The 15,059-nt window shown below is 52.9% G+C and overlaps 1 protein-coding gene across 4 annotated transcripts in view; it reads left to right on the top strand.

Moving 5' to 3' along the window:
- The first annotated feature begins 4,017 nt into the window (after window positions 1-4,017).
- Window positions 4,018-15,059, top strand: part of ATOSB (atos homolog B) — a 34,309-nt gene continuing 23,267 nt past the window's right edge. For 2 of the 4 annotated variants that reach the window (XM_048931544.1, XM_048931538.1), the window contains exons 1-2: window positions 4,018-4,112; window positions 7,371-7,454. The gene's annotated coding sequence lies outside the window, so the exon portion shown is untranslated. Of the gene's footprint in view, window positions 4,113-7,370; window positions 7,455-7,611; window positions 11,238-15,059 lie in introns of those variants that run through there. The other 2 variants (XM_048931539.1, XM_048931543.1) reach the window with 2 other exon arrangements.

The raw sequence follows: 15,059 nt of genomic DNA, 5'->3' as shown, positions 1-15,059 counted from the left end.
TTCCCATACAGTGATCCCTGAGAGGTGAGAACAAAGAACTGGAGATGCTGGACCCCAGCATCGTTAAGGACCTTGTAAAAACACTTATCTCCATATCTTTGCTGGAGAGCACAGCTAGGCAGGGTTGGACACTCGTGAACACTTGTAACCGTGAATCCCAGGACCACCACAGCAGGTTGGTTGCAGCCCCCGAATGTCCCTGCTCCCCTGGAGGGCAGGGAAGAGCTCACAGCACCCTAGAGCTCTGTTATTTCCTTCGGTTCCTCTTTCCTCCCAAGGGCTCCGAGCTTCCCTCCTGGTTTCCCACCGAAATAAGCTGGGCTGGACTGCCATCTGGTGCCAGCCGGTGGCATCTGCTTCCCAGCGTGGCACCAGGAGTTCCTGGGAGGTACGTGGTTTACTGGTCAAGGTTTTGGAGCTTGCAGGGATGGCCTCTGTGAGCAGAGCCCAGCAGCTGCTCCATGTTAGATTAGCAGGGTCAGTGCAGAAGGGGAGCAGGAGGCGCTCCAGGCGCGGAGCAGAACCTTCCTGCAGCCATGTTGAGAGAGGTCCATGTTGGAGCAGGCTGCCCCCCTGCAGCCTTTGTGCTGCCATGTGTAGCAGATTTCCATGTGCAGCCATGAAGGAGCCCACAGTGCAGCAGGGTCAGAGAGTGCCATGAAGAAGTGACACAAAGCATTATGGACTGACTGCAGCCTACATTCCCTGTTCCAGGATGACTTTAAGGGGATGTTTACTATGTGCTATCTTGGCTTGCATGCACAGCACAGCCGGGACGTCACAGCACTGCTCCAGGCAGCCTTGGCATGCAACAGCCCCAGCACAGCTCACACCAGCCAGCTGTTTGCAACAGATGCTATCTGGGCTGGTAAATGGAGCTTATCAACTTTTTTTTTTTTTTTTTTTTTTTTTTTTTTTAAAAAAAAAAAAAAAGCAGGTAGGAAGGAAATGTTTCTGCAGGGATAAAACTATGAGAGAAGCTGAGGTGTGGGACATCAGAAGAGGGACAGATTTGTGCATCCAGCGCTGTTCCAGGGGAGTCCTGCAGCAGCTGCACCCTACCCTGCTAATCCCTGCACTGTCCCTGTTCACAGCCCCAGTTTCCCAACTCCAGGCTGGACCTGAGATGATGCTCTTCTGCAGCTTTAGGTTCAGTGGTATTCAAGGATGGAGTAAGATCTTTCTTTCTTTTGCCAAAAAGGAGATAAATGTGCTAGGACAATGTTGCTCGTACAGTTCATTTTCCATCAGCCTGAACAGCATGAAGACAGAAGGCGCTGGACTACACAGTGGGTGTGTAGGACAGTCCAGCCAAGATTGCAGTGTGCTCCACGGTCTTCATACTGGTACAGAGCTGGCATTATGATGTTGCAAGACAAAGGCTTCCTCTCTGACCTGATGGTGGAAGTTTGAGCCTTCAGCTTAGTCGTTGTGACAATATAGTGGTCAGAGTCAATGGTTTGCCCAGGCTTCAGGAAATTCAAAAGGATTTCTCCTTTCAATTTCTCAAAAGACAGAGCTCATCGTTACCTGTAGAGAGCTGTGTCTTGAACTTTATCTTTGATGTGGAATTCATGTGTCACGACTTTATGCACTGCCAATTTGACTCTGGCTTATAGTGGTGACACCACATCTTGCCACCTGTATTGACATGATCCAGGACAGGCATAGCACATCAGATCTGCTGTGGCTTCCAAGCACTGCAAACCCTCAGGGATGGAGATGTCCTTCTGAGTACATGCTTGGGCTTTTCTACTGTGTACCCTGAACATACCAAACTGCAGTGCGCACCCATCTGCCAAAATGCCCTCAGAGAAGAGCTTCAGGATGAACCTCTTCAGCATTACCCATGGCTACAATCCACTTTTTTTGTGTTAGCTACAGACAGGTAGCGAGGTGTGGTGGCTGAAGTGCTAGGTAAGGACCTGCCTTCAGTCTGATAGCCTGGAAGGTCAGTTTGCCTACCCATGCCTGTGTTCCCAGCACGGCCCTATAATGGATGTGGTGCTGCCCTCCTTTGCAAGGTGTTGAAAGCTGGTTGATAGAAGGGGCACGGTACTGTAGATTTGGGGTTCCCGTGGGGTTCTGGACCAGCCCAGCCTGACCCTACCACCGTAGCTCATCAGAAACACCTTTATGATAGTGCTGGACTCTGTATCCCATTGGGCATTTTCAGTTTGGCTGCTCTACCCACCTACACTGACGAAACAAGTGTGTGTGTGAGGAGGTCACCTTTCCACGATGACAACTACAACCACAGCAGTCCTGCCGGTGTCAGCCCAGCTGCCTGGCAAACCGGCCAAGCCAGAGTAGCCCAGCCCAGCCCAGCCCAGCCCAGCCCTGCGGTACAGCCGTCAGGGCAGCTTGGCAGGTGCTCACCCAGCCATGAACTCACCACACCGGCGCCTTGCCATCACAGCTTTAGAGGGAAACCCTGAAGGCAGTAGGGCTCCATGCAGGACAGCCTGGAACACCTCATCTTCCTGGGGAAACACCCTGCTGGAAGTAGAGAGGTGGCCAGGGATGATGCCATGCCATGGGTGGAAAACGCTTCTTGTGCATGGAGTGGCTCTTCCAACTTCCACATCTCCTCTGAGCCCTTCTCCGAAGTCCCGTGTCCATACACTGACAAACAGCTGTGATGCAGTTTGTGAGCAGGGAAATAGGATGAAAATGAATGTGTCCAATCTAAATACAAAGGCACCCTCACCCCACCAAGCCTGCAAGCATGAGTTCTCGTGTTCTGCTCCTTTGTCCTGCTTTTGGATGTGGAGTTGTGTTCTACAAACCAGGGGAGGTTGCCAAGAGACTGCTTGACAGGGACATCTCTCGCAAACCCTAAGCATTCCTAAATGGGAGGTAAATAACGTGGGATACAACTAATCCTCCACTGCCCACATAACACATAGAGATGCATTATTCCTGCAGAGGACAAAGGAGCCCACATCTCTCAGCTGCTGAGGGGCCAAACCAACACATCAGTCGGGTTCTCCAGGCTGATAATGCCTCATTAACCATTTGTTAACACCGAGCTTCTTTCAGCTGCTTCCAGCTGTGAGCACAGGGCTGAGGATGGAAGGCCACTCCCAATCTACCAGGCCCTTCTTCCCTGTAAACAGCACCTGTGTGCAGTAAGGAGATGTGCTCCTGTGAACACACTGCCGTGGTGGGTACTCACTGTGTAAAACACCCTAAATGGCCCTGAGTCTGCTGCGTTTAGGGCAGTATTGTGGCTGTGCGGTTAGGCCTGGTGGGCCTGCCCATAGGGAGAGGAACACCCATGGGGTTGTGACTAGGAGATGTCATGTTGGTGGGGCTGTGAGGGCCATGTCTTTGGGGCGGGATAAGCAGTGTCCTTGGGAGTCTGGGGGCTGTGGGGCTGCGGGCTGTGAAGCTGGAGGCTGAGAGTACGGGACTGGGCTGTGTTCATGGAGTAGGATGCACTGTGTCTGTGGAGGTGAGGTCTGTAAGGCCGGGAGTTTGTGGGAAGAGTACTGGCTGTATTCAGCTGCCATGCTGATTCAGTTGCCATGGTGGGGCTGGGACGCATCGTGTCTGTGGGGCTGCAGACCGAGCGTGTGGGACTGAAAGGGCAGCGTTCACAGTGCTGGGACACACTGTGTCTGTGGGGCTGGGGGTCTGTGAAGCAGGAGATCTGATGGGCCGGAGGTTTGCGGGGCTGGAACACACTGTGACTGGGTGACTGGCCCTGAGCACACCGTGCTGTCGGGGCAGCGGCCGGGGTGAAGGGTCACGGCGATGGCAGCCCCTCACGGGAGCTGAGTCAAGCTCCGCCCCTTCCGTCGGCGGCCAATGAGCAGCCGTGCGGCGTGAGCCCGCCCCTTCCCCGCTGTCATCACACACCCGCACGTGGAGGGGGCGGGAAGAGGGCGGGGCTCCAGGGCTGAGCGTCAGCTTCTCTCCATTCTCTCATTGGTCGCCGGACCCCACCGGTCCGCTACCCCCGCGCCGAGCCCCGCCCCGGCCACCAATCAGCGAGGGGAGGCGGGCCGAGGGGCGCGTCCCCGCGGACACCCGGAAGGAGCGGCCGGAGCCTCGCAGCAGTCAGGGCCGCGGCGGCGGCGGCGGCAGCGGCGGCGGAGGGGGCGCTGGTGGGTCCGACGGGGCGGTGCGGCGCGCGGTGCGCGGCGGAGCCGGGCCGGGCCGAGCCGAGCTGAGCCGAGCCGAGCTGAGCCGAGCTGAGCCGAGCCGAGCTGAGCTGAGCCGAGCCGAGCGCTGGGGGTGGGGAGCGATGCCCGATGCCGAATGCGTTAATGCGCCCCGTCGGTTCCAGAAGGTTCGGGGGTGGCTGCAGTGGAACGGCCCTCGGTAACCACCCACCTTGCGGCCGTGCCTGCGGGGGTCCGTGGCACCGGCGCTGCGGGGCCCGGTAGGGTGGACGCGGCTCGCTCCGGTAAAACGCGTCCCTCGGCGTGGGGCGGATGCGAGCGGCCGCCGGGGAGCCCTGCTGCCCTCTGGTGCCCGGGAGGGCGTGTGGGGACGGAGACCTCGGCAGCCCGGTGAGGCCCCAAGGTTACCGAGCGCTGGCTGCAGGTGGAACGGGAGGAAATGTCCCCACGTTTGTCCGGCTGCTCGCGGCTCAGCCCTTCGGAAGGGCGTTAGGACCCGCGGGGCTCGGGCCGCCCCTCAGACTCGCTGCCGGCTGTCTGACAGCGCTGGTGACTGCCTTCTCCGGGCAAGGCCCGACAGGGCTGCGCCTCCCGGCACGGCACGCAGTTCCCCGCCACCGCAGCGCCGTCCAGCGGCTCCGAGCGGATCGGGGGGTGGGCGGGCAGGAGCCTGGCTTGGGGTCACGCTGCGGTGGCATCGCGGCTTCAGTGTCCTCTGGCTCGCGGCCCTTCGCTGCCCGCTCTGAGCCTATGCGATGGAGACGCTTCCTGCAGGAGGGGAAGCTGCTGTCTTTTCCCCGTGCCGGGTCTTGGGGGCACTTTCTGGCACAGCTCACCTTGTCAGCAGGCTGGGCCAGGGAGCTCCCTGCACTCTGTCCTTCCTCAGGATGGCTTTAATCTTACCCGTGGGATTGCTTCTTTGCCCTGGTAGCCTCATCAGTGCTGATCTCGATAGCCTAGCTGTGCGTGCTCCCTGCAGTATGTGCTGAGCTTTCCATTCTGCATTCTCCTGGCGCTTCCAGGTCTTCTCCATTCCTGAGTACGGGGAAAGGGGAGGGAGTTCTCTCCCCAGGTTCAGCTGGCCTAGAAAGAGAGGGCAGCTCATAAGTTTTGCTGTCCTCATCCTCTCTGTCTGGTACTGGCCTTCAGCCTCAGCCTTGCTGTGCTGCTAGCAGAGGGCATGGACACCTGACCTGTTCTTTTCAGGCTTAATGACTGTTCCTGAGTCTATGGGCAGTATGAGGGGGTAGTTGCTGATTTGACTCCTGAAAGTCAGTGTCCCAAGGCTGACAGTGACACAGGCTGTTCAGAGAACCTGTGGGTGCCTTATCCCTGGAGGCATTCAAGACCAGGTTGGATGAGACTATGGGCAGCCTGATCTGGTGTGGGCAACCAGCCCACAGCAGGGGGTTGGCCTTGGGGCCCCTTCTAAACCAAACTATTCTGTGATTCTAAGTCTCCCAACACATCCCCAGTCCTGTGCCTGCCTTTGTTGTTCTGGGCTGCTTGATTTCTCCTCATGCTAGTTTGGTAGTATTGTCATGCAGTGTGGATTTCCACAACATCTGGGGGCTCAGAGTACTCTCTGGATACAGAAGGAGAAGATGTGTCAACTTACATGTGTGACAAAAGATGAGAAAGGAAAAGGTTAAGCCGTATTGGTTTAGCATTCTCATGAAGGCTGTCATTGTAACTGTGATTAAGTTATTGAAGCCTTCTATGGCTGGAGGCCTTAACGAGTTGAATCTGAAACTGGACAGGTGTGAAGGGCAATGTGGGTGAAATCCCAAAGGGACCCATTTGTATGTTAACAGATGGCTCACAGCAGGTGTCGTTGTGGGTGATTTGGCAGTGGAAGTCTTCTGTGGGGTATTCTGATTGCTGTCCAACTGGCGTTGCACCCAGCAACCCTTCCAGTGGTGTGGGTCCTTGTAATGCAGCTGCACATTTCCCATCCATCATGTTTGCAGCATCTGGCCCCTCTGCTCCCCAGAGCCATCTTTTCTAATCAGCTCTTCTCCTTTGTTTTTCCATTTCTCTGTTTTGAGCAAGCAAGTCAAATGGCTATAGGCCCCAGAAAACCTGGTTTCACAAACTTTGCGGTTTGCAGTTTTCTTTGACTCGTAAGTTTCCTTGAAAATCTTTGTCCCTCACAAACCTCACTGAGCAGTGCAGTGTCCTGGCAGCACCTCTCCTTGGGTGCTGGTGCAGATTGACATGCTAATAGTATGGACACGGGTACCATCAAGCAGAATTTTTCTGGGTGGCTTTGTGGTCATTTTACAGATTGGTGCTCCAGGAATCCAACGTGGGGGTGCCTCTCTTTGTCTGAGAGCTGACTCCCCCACCCCATGCTGGCAGGGCATTGCCAGTGCAGCCACTCGGCAGCAGTTGTTGAGGTTGGAGGTACAGAGTGGTACCCAGGGCTGAAGAGAAGGGCTGCTCTTTGCCCGCTTCTGCTGATCGTCCTTGTGGCTCAGGGAACTCCAGATTTCATTTGGAGTGGGCTGGTCCCATCAAGCTAGGTTTTCAAGGACCTAGCTCTCACTCTTGCACAGCATTGTCTCTGTAGCCTATACTTGCATGGGGAGGAGCCTTAAACAGCGTCTTTGTGGCAGTTCTGGCTGGCCTCATGAAGGCTTCTGTTAAGTGGTTGTTGCTTTCCCCCTTTGCTGTAGCCTGGGAAACGCTGCAGCATTTGATTGCGTGAGTTTGAGTTGCCAAGGGCCCCAACTTCCCCAGCAGCAGTGTTTGGTCCTTTTCTGCCTCAGCTCTGCTGTGAGATCTGGTGGGCAGAGTACAGAGAGCCTCACAAAGCTAACAGCTAACAAAATGCCAGCGCACCCACAGAGGTGGAGCAAAGTACAACTGTGGAGGTAGAAAGGAGTAAAGCCAAGGCTTCCCACTGCACTTGGGATAAGGGCATGACAGCAGCAGTGGCCTCTGGAAGCCAGCTCATGCTCTCTGAGGGAACCAATCTGGACTCACGTGGGTGATTAGGGTGACAATGGCAGGGGCCTGGTTGTAGGGGCAGCTGTAGGAAGGGTGAAAGAGCATACAGAATCATCACAGTACTGGGTTGCTCAGGGTTTCTCAGCTCTGTGCCGTGCTGTCAAACTTCTTGGTTTAGAATGTGAGTGGTTGCTTACCAGACAGTGTTGGTAAAGTTGTCTTGTACAGGCAAATTGTTTCTCTGCTGAGTCTAACATGTATCTCTGCACGTTACCTTTGTCTCTCCAGGTGACCCAACACAGCCAGAGCAAGCATCCCCAAAACCACGCTGCTGAGAGCTGCTGTTCTGTTCTGCTTCATCCCTACACTCAGGTTAGCACCTGTTCAATTGGTATTGTTTTTTTTCCTCCTTCAGGATTCTTTGTGGAGACCTAGGACCACAGTGCCTCCCTCCTGCCTCTCCTCCATCCTCTCCTCCATCGCTCTATGCAACAGGTGTCACTAGACTGGAAAAGCCAGGGTGCCTGTCACCTGTGCTGCTAAGACTGTTGACCCCTGCGCAACATTGCAAGCTTGAGGGCAATGTATTTTAAGCCCTTGGGAACTTGCTGTCTGTGCTGCTCACTGAACTTGTACTTCTCTCTGCCAGCAGCATTGAGCAGGAGGATTTCCCAACTGCTACTCTCTGCTGCTTGCTGTCCTTCACCTCAAAAAGTTGTGCCTTGGGAGAACTGCAGTACAGAGCCTCTCTGCCCAGAGCTCAGGTGCAATTTGGCCAAAAGAGATTTCATAGGGAAGCCACTGCTTAGCACATGTGACTGCCTGGGCTGTACAGCTCTTCCTCTAAGTGCCTGCCAAGGGAAGTTGGGGCCTGGCCAAGACAAGTGGAGACTGGGCTTCAGGCCATCTTTTCTTTCCCATTCCCTTCAGCCAGATGCTGAAGTGGGACTCACAAGCAGTAAGGCAGGGGTAGATTCACCTGGAACTTAACAGCAGGGGAGGAATGAGTCCTTCATTCATGCCAGCTCTGCATGAGCATTGCAGATTACCTGTCACACAGACTGGCAGCAGCAGAGCAGCCCTTTTATCTAGCTGAGTTATGGTGGTCACTAGTGCTTGCTCCTTGCTGTGATCCTACATCTTTCCTAGTGATGGAGATGTATTATATGGCTGCAACCAGTGAATAGGTGTGTTTTGCTGGAGCTTCCTGAAGATCCAGGCACAAAACTCTCTCAGTGCTTGCCTGCTTTGTGACCAGAGATGTTTTACTATGGGGATCTCCATATTGAATCTACTTTTTTCCCTTCTCTGATAACTAGAGAGAGAGCTTTATGCCTCCCCAAATGATAAACCTCTTATTAGTATGTAAGACAACAGCTTCTCTCACTACCTGGTCATAGCATGAGCCTCTTTTTTTTTGGTTTGGCTATCACCTAAACCAAATTATATCCTGGAGGTTATATCTGGGCTGGTTTAATCTTCTTAGAGTCATAGAACCATTAAATTTGGAAAAGACCACCGAAGTCATCTAGTCCAGCTGCCAGTCCATCCCCACCATGCCCACTAACCCATGTCCCTCAGTACCACGTGTCCATGGTTCTTGGAAACCTGAATGGTGCCTCCACCACCTTCCTTGGCAGCCTATGTCAATGTGTTACCACTCTTTCTGAGAATATACGTTTCTTAATATCCAACCTGAGCATCCCCTGAAACTAGTTCAGTTCAGTGCAGCTGGCAGTAACCTAGTATAGCTTGACAACCTTTGATTAGATTTGCAGTGTTTCCATCAGGAATGGGATATGATGCCCTGCTGGAAAACTCAAAAACATAGTAAACCAGCGGTTATATGTTCAGCAGAAGGTGGCTGGCCTGGCACTGCTCCCTCAGCGTGCTCTTAGACATTCAGGCTCTCATTGCTCCATGGTTCTCTTGTAACTGGAAACTCAAGGAAATGCTCCTCACCCTTGGGATGGGACCCAAGTATTTGCACTGGAGTTATGCAAGGAATCCTCTCTACCCTACCATCTCCACTGTAAGTAGGTTGGGTATTCAGAGATCTGAATATTGGGAGCATTGGGACAGCTGGATCCTTGTTCAGTTCTCACTGCTCTCGAGAGAAGATCATCTGCTGGGGCTAATTTTAGCCTCCAGACATTGCAGATGTCCCTCTTGGCCCCTGTTTGTGTAAAGTCCTTCTACGTGAGAGTCCTGTGTCCTAGACTGTAAAGGTTTTGCAGATGCATAATGCCTTGAGGTTTCAGAAGAACTTTGAATTCGTTACTTACCTAAAGTTCTTAATCAAATTCTTTTCTTTCCACATCAGATATAGCTGCGGCCTGTATTTACTTTGGTCCTCGTACCAAGCATCCTTAGGACCTTTGCATTGTCTCGCTGCCATCCACCATCTTTCCAGCATTCACCTGCCAAAAATTTAGCTTCCCTCTTGTCTGTGGTAGTCTGTTTCTACTGCCTTGGGTAGATGCATCCAGCATCAATTGGAATCTTTAGTACCTTTGGGTGTGGATGTTGACCCAAGCCAATGAGAGCAGGGCTCTGTCCTTCTCTGTGTGGCCAGCTGGCTGCACAGCATCTGCTGTTGACTTCCTTCAGCCCAGCTTGGTGTAAGGTGAGGCCTCCTGGCCTCTCCATTGTGTATATGCACAAGAATTTGGAGCATCTCTGGACTCTGTGGTTCCTATTGCTCAGACAATTTGTTGTCACCTGAGTGCTGTGCAAGGACGCATCTGCAGTTCTGGCCCATCTTTATTTTTAGCCTGTGTGAGATGCATCTGATGGTTTCAGAAGGAAGTTGCATGTTTTGAGCTCCATGAGTCATCCTGTATAAGAACCAAGGCTTCTGCCCTAACCTTCAAGTGATGTAATCAGCTATGGTGGGCCCTGTTCACCCTGGGGATGAGCAGAAAAGGAGCAGCAGAGAGGAGAAAAGCAGAGCTTTTGAGGGTGCTGTTTTATCCATTCTGCTAAGTCATTAAATTAATTTACCCAAGCATATTGGCAGGTATCACACCTCCGTGTAGCTTAGAAGGGTCCTTTGTCTTTTCTTGTATCTCCCAGCTGTCAGAGGAGAAGGAGCAAGGAGCTGTGCTCACATGCTAGGCTGAATAACCATATAATGCCACAAAGCAACAGCAGACAACAGTTTTTTAGGACAGAAAGCAAATCAGGATCTTGTGTCCAGTCTAAGCCACAGCAAGGTTAAGTGTAGCAGCACAGAACTGCCTCCTCCAGTGGAAATGTGCTGGGACTGGAAAGCATGGATTTGCCATTCTCATGTGTCTACTAGGCTTCTGCAAAAAGAGCCTGGGTCCTTTCTTTCCATACAGCCTTGTGCTGCCACAAGGTAGGCAGAGCTGTGTGTGGCTTTTTGAGGTGCGGTTAGCCATTCTGTGTCAGAGACAAGGGCTCCATGTCCCACAGGGAGGGAGCCTGCAGTGCAATGACACGTGTCACCCAGCTGGGATGACGTACATGGGCCCAGTGTGGGCCTCCCATGGGTAGTGGGACAATAGCTTACGGGGGTGGCCCTTCTACCTCTGCCCCCCTTTCCTTCCCTGGGGAGACGCGTCGCTTCTGGAGGTTTGTCAGATGCCATACTGAGGTCTCACGTGTGGGATGGTGGAAGCGCACAGCAAGGCTTAGGGGAGCAGAGACAAAGGAGGGAGGTAGTGAGCTGTGCTGGGGGGATTGCCATGGCAACCCATGCTTTCAGCAGCCCATGCTGTGGCCGTGCATCCTGATGCAGGCCTCAGCACCCCCAGTCCTCTGAGGCACCTACAGCTGCCTTGTAGCACCTGCTACAGCGGGCCTTGGGAGGGGACCAGCGTGCTTTGTCCTCTCCTTCTCCCCTCAGTGGTTGTTCCAGCTCCAGCCTGGAGTTGCAGAGCAGGCCTGGCCAGCAGGAAACGAGTCACCTGAGCTTCCCACTGAGTCACAGAGGGCAGTGTCATCCTGCTGCCTTTGCTCATCCTCAGTTAATCGATGGGCCCAGCTGTACCTGCATCTTCCGAGGGAGCCTGGCCTGCTGTGCGCCGTCCATCTTGTGCAGCCGGTTTGCCTTGCTGCGGGGTAGCTGCACTCCAGTGGGGAGCAAGCTCTCTGATGAGCCCTGTGATACGGTGTGAGGCCCCTGGGCAGGTAAGGGGAGCACTGAGCACTTCTGAAGCTGCTTTTGGACAGGCTGCTTGCCAGACGCCGATTAGTGGTACTGAAGGAAGCATGAAACACCATCACCACTCGCTGTGTGAGCTGTCCTCTGTCACGTGCCTGAAGCCTTGGGTGTGGGCCATGGGGACGGGACTCTGGCAGCAGGCACAGCTTGCCCATCCTGACATGGATCATGGTGCAAGCTTAAGCTTCTCTCGTTACACCTCCCAAAGGTCAGGCTGGCACTGTAACACAGTGCTCGGTCCCCAGTCCAGCAAGAGGCATGCCCTATCTCCAGAGGATGCTCTGAGCTGTTGCTAGTCAGACGTATGGGTTGTTATGAGGTTGTGTGTGTTGCTGTGTGCGCTGTGGCCAGGATTTGCACAGCTGGATGGGGAGGATGGCTGTCCGTGAGCCACCCAAACAGCCCTGTGTTCTCAGATATCATAGTCCTTGCCTGAGCTTCCAGCTCTGAACGAGGGTGCAAAGCCTCAGAAATTCCACTGAAATCTATGTCACTGTGTGCAGTGCATCATAACGTCTGTGTCGGGTTTTGGATGATTTTACAACTTGTATGGGCTTTCCTGCCTTGTACAGTGCTACAGTTCCAGCCATCTTTAAACTCCTAGACAGGCTGGACTTCGTAAAATATGCCTTGGGCTTCAGACCGTGGTGTTCCCAAGGGAAAGCCAACAAGCGAAGCTGGAATCTGAAAGTGGCCTGCTGCAGATATCTGCATGCTTCCTCCCTTGGGCTCCCAAGAAGGCTCCCTTCCTTCAGAAAAGGGAACAGTTCACTCTGTGCTGGCAGCTAAAGCTTCCTTCCCACCTGATGCTAAGGGCAATTTCAGATCCACAGCCTGAGCATTGCTCTTAATGCATGTGACCTTCAGCGCTTAGTGTGAGAGTTGGCATCACAGTATTTTAGGGGCAGGAACGATTGGCAGAGAGTGGTCAAAATCCACTGAGCCAAGCAGCAGTTCATTCTGTCCCTATTTTTCACAGCCTGTTTTTTTGTGATCATTCCACCAGACGGAGGCTCCAGGATGTGCTATGAAATGCCACGGAGTGATAGCAGAGCCTGATGGGGAGGGCTCTGCAATGTGTGCATGTTGGGGCATGGATTGCCAATTTCTAGGGCAGAGAGTGTTATTTTCCATTTATTCAGCACCTTGCATGCCGAGATCCTTGTCTAAGGTTCTTCAGATTCTGGGCACTGTGACCTGATGAGTTAGAACTGTGTCAACTTGGAAGTGCTACTCCCTCTTTTTCTGTCTTTCCTTCTCATGCTGTATGTTTTTAAGCACAGCACAAAGCACCAGAAAAGCCTCAGGGCACGGGGTCACGCACTTGGTTCCTGGTCTGGGGAGGAGTTAAATGTAAAGCACTGAAATAAGCACTTAGGGAGAAGCAGCCAAGAGAGATTTCCTCCTGGCTGAGCTGTGTTGTTGAGGTTCGGAAAGTTCCATGTGCAATATGTGCCATCACCTGCAGGTAGTCAGATGGGGACACAAAGCTGAGCGGTGTCACTGAGAAAATGGCCAGTGTCCTTTTGGATATTGACAGCAAGCTTAATGCTGCCACTGCTGAAAGAGTGCTAGGAGTGTCAGCAGGGGCATGAATGGTTCTTGGTTTCAGGAGGGAAATCTGTCACAGTGGGCATTCTAGCTGCATTCCCTAAGTTGTGAGAAGATAGTCCAGCTCAGTAGATAGCCCAGTAGACAGTGGCAGGCCTGAGCTTTGCTCTCAGTTCATCTTCTAGAAGCCAGCAACGCTCAAAAGTCATAGAATCATAGAATGGTTTGGGTTGGAAGGGAACTTTAAGATCACCTAGTTCCAACCCCCTGCTATAGGCAGGGACATCTTCACTAGACCAGGTTGCCCACAGCACCATCCAGCCTGGCCTTGAGCGCTTCCAGGGACAGTACACTCACAACTTCTCTGGGCAACCTGTTCCAGTGTCTCACCACCGTCACAGTAAAGAATTTCTTTCTAATATCTAGTCTAAGTCCACCTTCTGCCAGTTTAAAGCCATTTCCCCTCGTCCTGTGGCTACCTGCCCTTATAAAAAGTCCCTCCCCATCTTTCCTATAGGCCCCTTAAAGTACCCAAAGATCACTACAAGGTCCCCCCAGATCCTCCTCTTCTGCAGGCTGAAGAGCTCCAGCTCTCTCAGCCTGTCCCCATAGGGATGGTACTTAAGCCCTTTGATTGCAACCCATCTCTGGACCTGTTTGTGTTGGGGGACCCAGAACTGGTTTTGGTACTCCAGGTCAGGACTCATGAGAGCAGAGCAGAGGGGCAGAATCTCCTCCTTCGACCTGCTGATCATGCTTCTGTACATGCAACCGAGGATATGGTTGGCTTTCTAAATACTAGCAGATTTTGAGGAACTAGAACATTCTCAGGCTTGTTGTCTCGAGTTGGTCTGCTAGCCTTTCCCTGAGGCTGGCAGCCTGCAATCTAAAGGTATTTGCAGTGGTTTGTTCTGACTGTGTGATAAATCTTGTTAGAGAGAAAATGAAAATTGTGACATCAAGCTGCCAGCCTGACAGCACTCCTCTGGCTGTTGTGCCTGTTTCCTGCAACTGCAGGGCTGCTTCATGGCTTGGATTTGTGGAGGAAACAGACTTCAGATTGAAAGTAGCCCTCCCTCTTTCTCCTGTGCAGCTCTTCCTGCAGCTCAGTATTACAGATTTATTACAGATTATGGCCCTCTAATTCTGGTTCTCTACAAAATTTCTGTATCTGGGTATCTGAACAGGATTCAGTGGTGCTTCCGATAGAAGAAGCCTGTCATTTAGCAGGGCCAGGGAGCAAGGAGGAGCAGTTCTACCAGGAAATGCCTGTGCTCACTGCTTGGGAAGGGAAAGGCATCTCACTCTTGAAAGCTTCCTTACAGTAGAGCTCCAAATGTTGCCAGTGGAGCTGTACCAGCAGTGGTAAGAACGCTGCCCTCCAGAGCCTGGGGACGGTGTGACAGAAGCAGTGTCATGGAGAAAAAGAGTCAAATTCTGTTCAAAAGTGAACCTCTGAGAGGAGCAACAAAAGGAAAAGGCATCACTTGTAATTCTTGTAAGGAAAGAGCGGAAAATTTCCTTTGGAGTGAGGCTGTCTGAAACTTGATATGTCTCAGATGTGTGTTAAGAGAGAAATGAAAAGACTGTGCTATAAAGTGATGGGGGATAATGAATTTAATCTAATATGTTGTGTCCTGGGAAACTGAGCTGGGGCAAGGGTATTGGCAGTAATGTGATGTTTTCTGTGACAACAGCAGCGGATATCATGTGAAGACGTTTCCTGGGAAGGGATGGTAGGATCTGCTCTCTGGAGTGCCCAGGAGATTGGAGTGCAGTGACCTGGGGATAGGAGCCCGAGGCAAGATGCCAGGAGAGCTGTGTCAGTGCAATGCACTATAATTACATGTCTTCTGCAGCATGAGCTTTGCTTTCCCACTCAGCGGCCCCACTGAGCTGGAAACAGTGTTGGGCAGAGGGGGCAGGAGGGCAGATCCCCCTCATGCCAGGTTGTGCCAAATGACTTTCTTCTTACTGTATGTTTGGCAGAAAGCCACTGATGGGTGTCACTGCAATTTCATTGCCCCCTCCTGCAGAAGCATGCTGTCATCAGGCTGATGTCCACCCTACATCTCTCACCCCATCCCAATGCCCAGCCCTGTAGGAACATGCCATGGTTGCCCTGTAGCAGAGAGACTCTCACCCTGGACTGCCCAGGGGTGTGGTTTCACGCTGTCCTCACCCCACTTGCTGGCACTGGGTGCTGCCTGGCTGCTCCCTTCCCCGGGGCAGGGACC

The sequence above is a fragment of the Lagopus muta genome, chromosome Z (genome assembly GCF_023343835.1).
Source record: "Lagopus muta isolate bLagMut1 chromosome Z, bLagMut1 primary, whole genome shotgun sequence".
NCBI classification, from domain to species: Eukaryota; Metazoa; Chordata; class Aves; order Galliformes; family Phasianidae; genus Lagopus; species Lagopus muta.
This window is presented reverse-complemented; position numbering and strand designations above follow the sequence as displayed.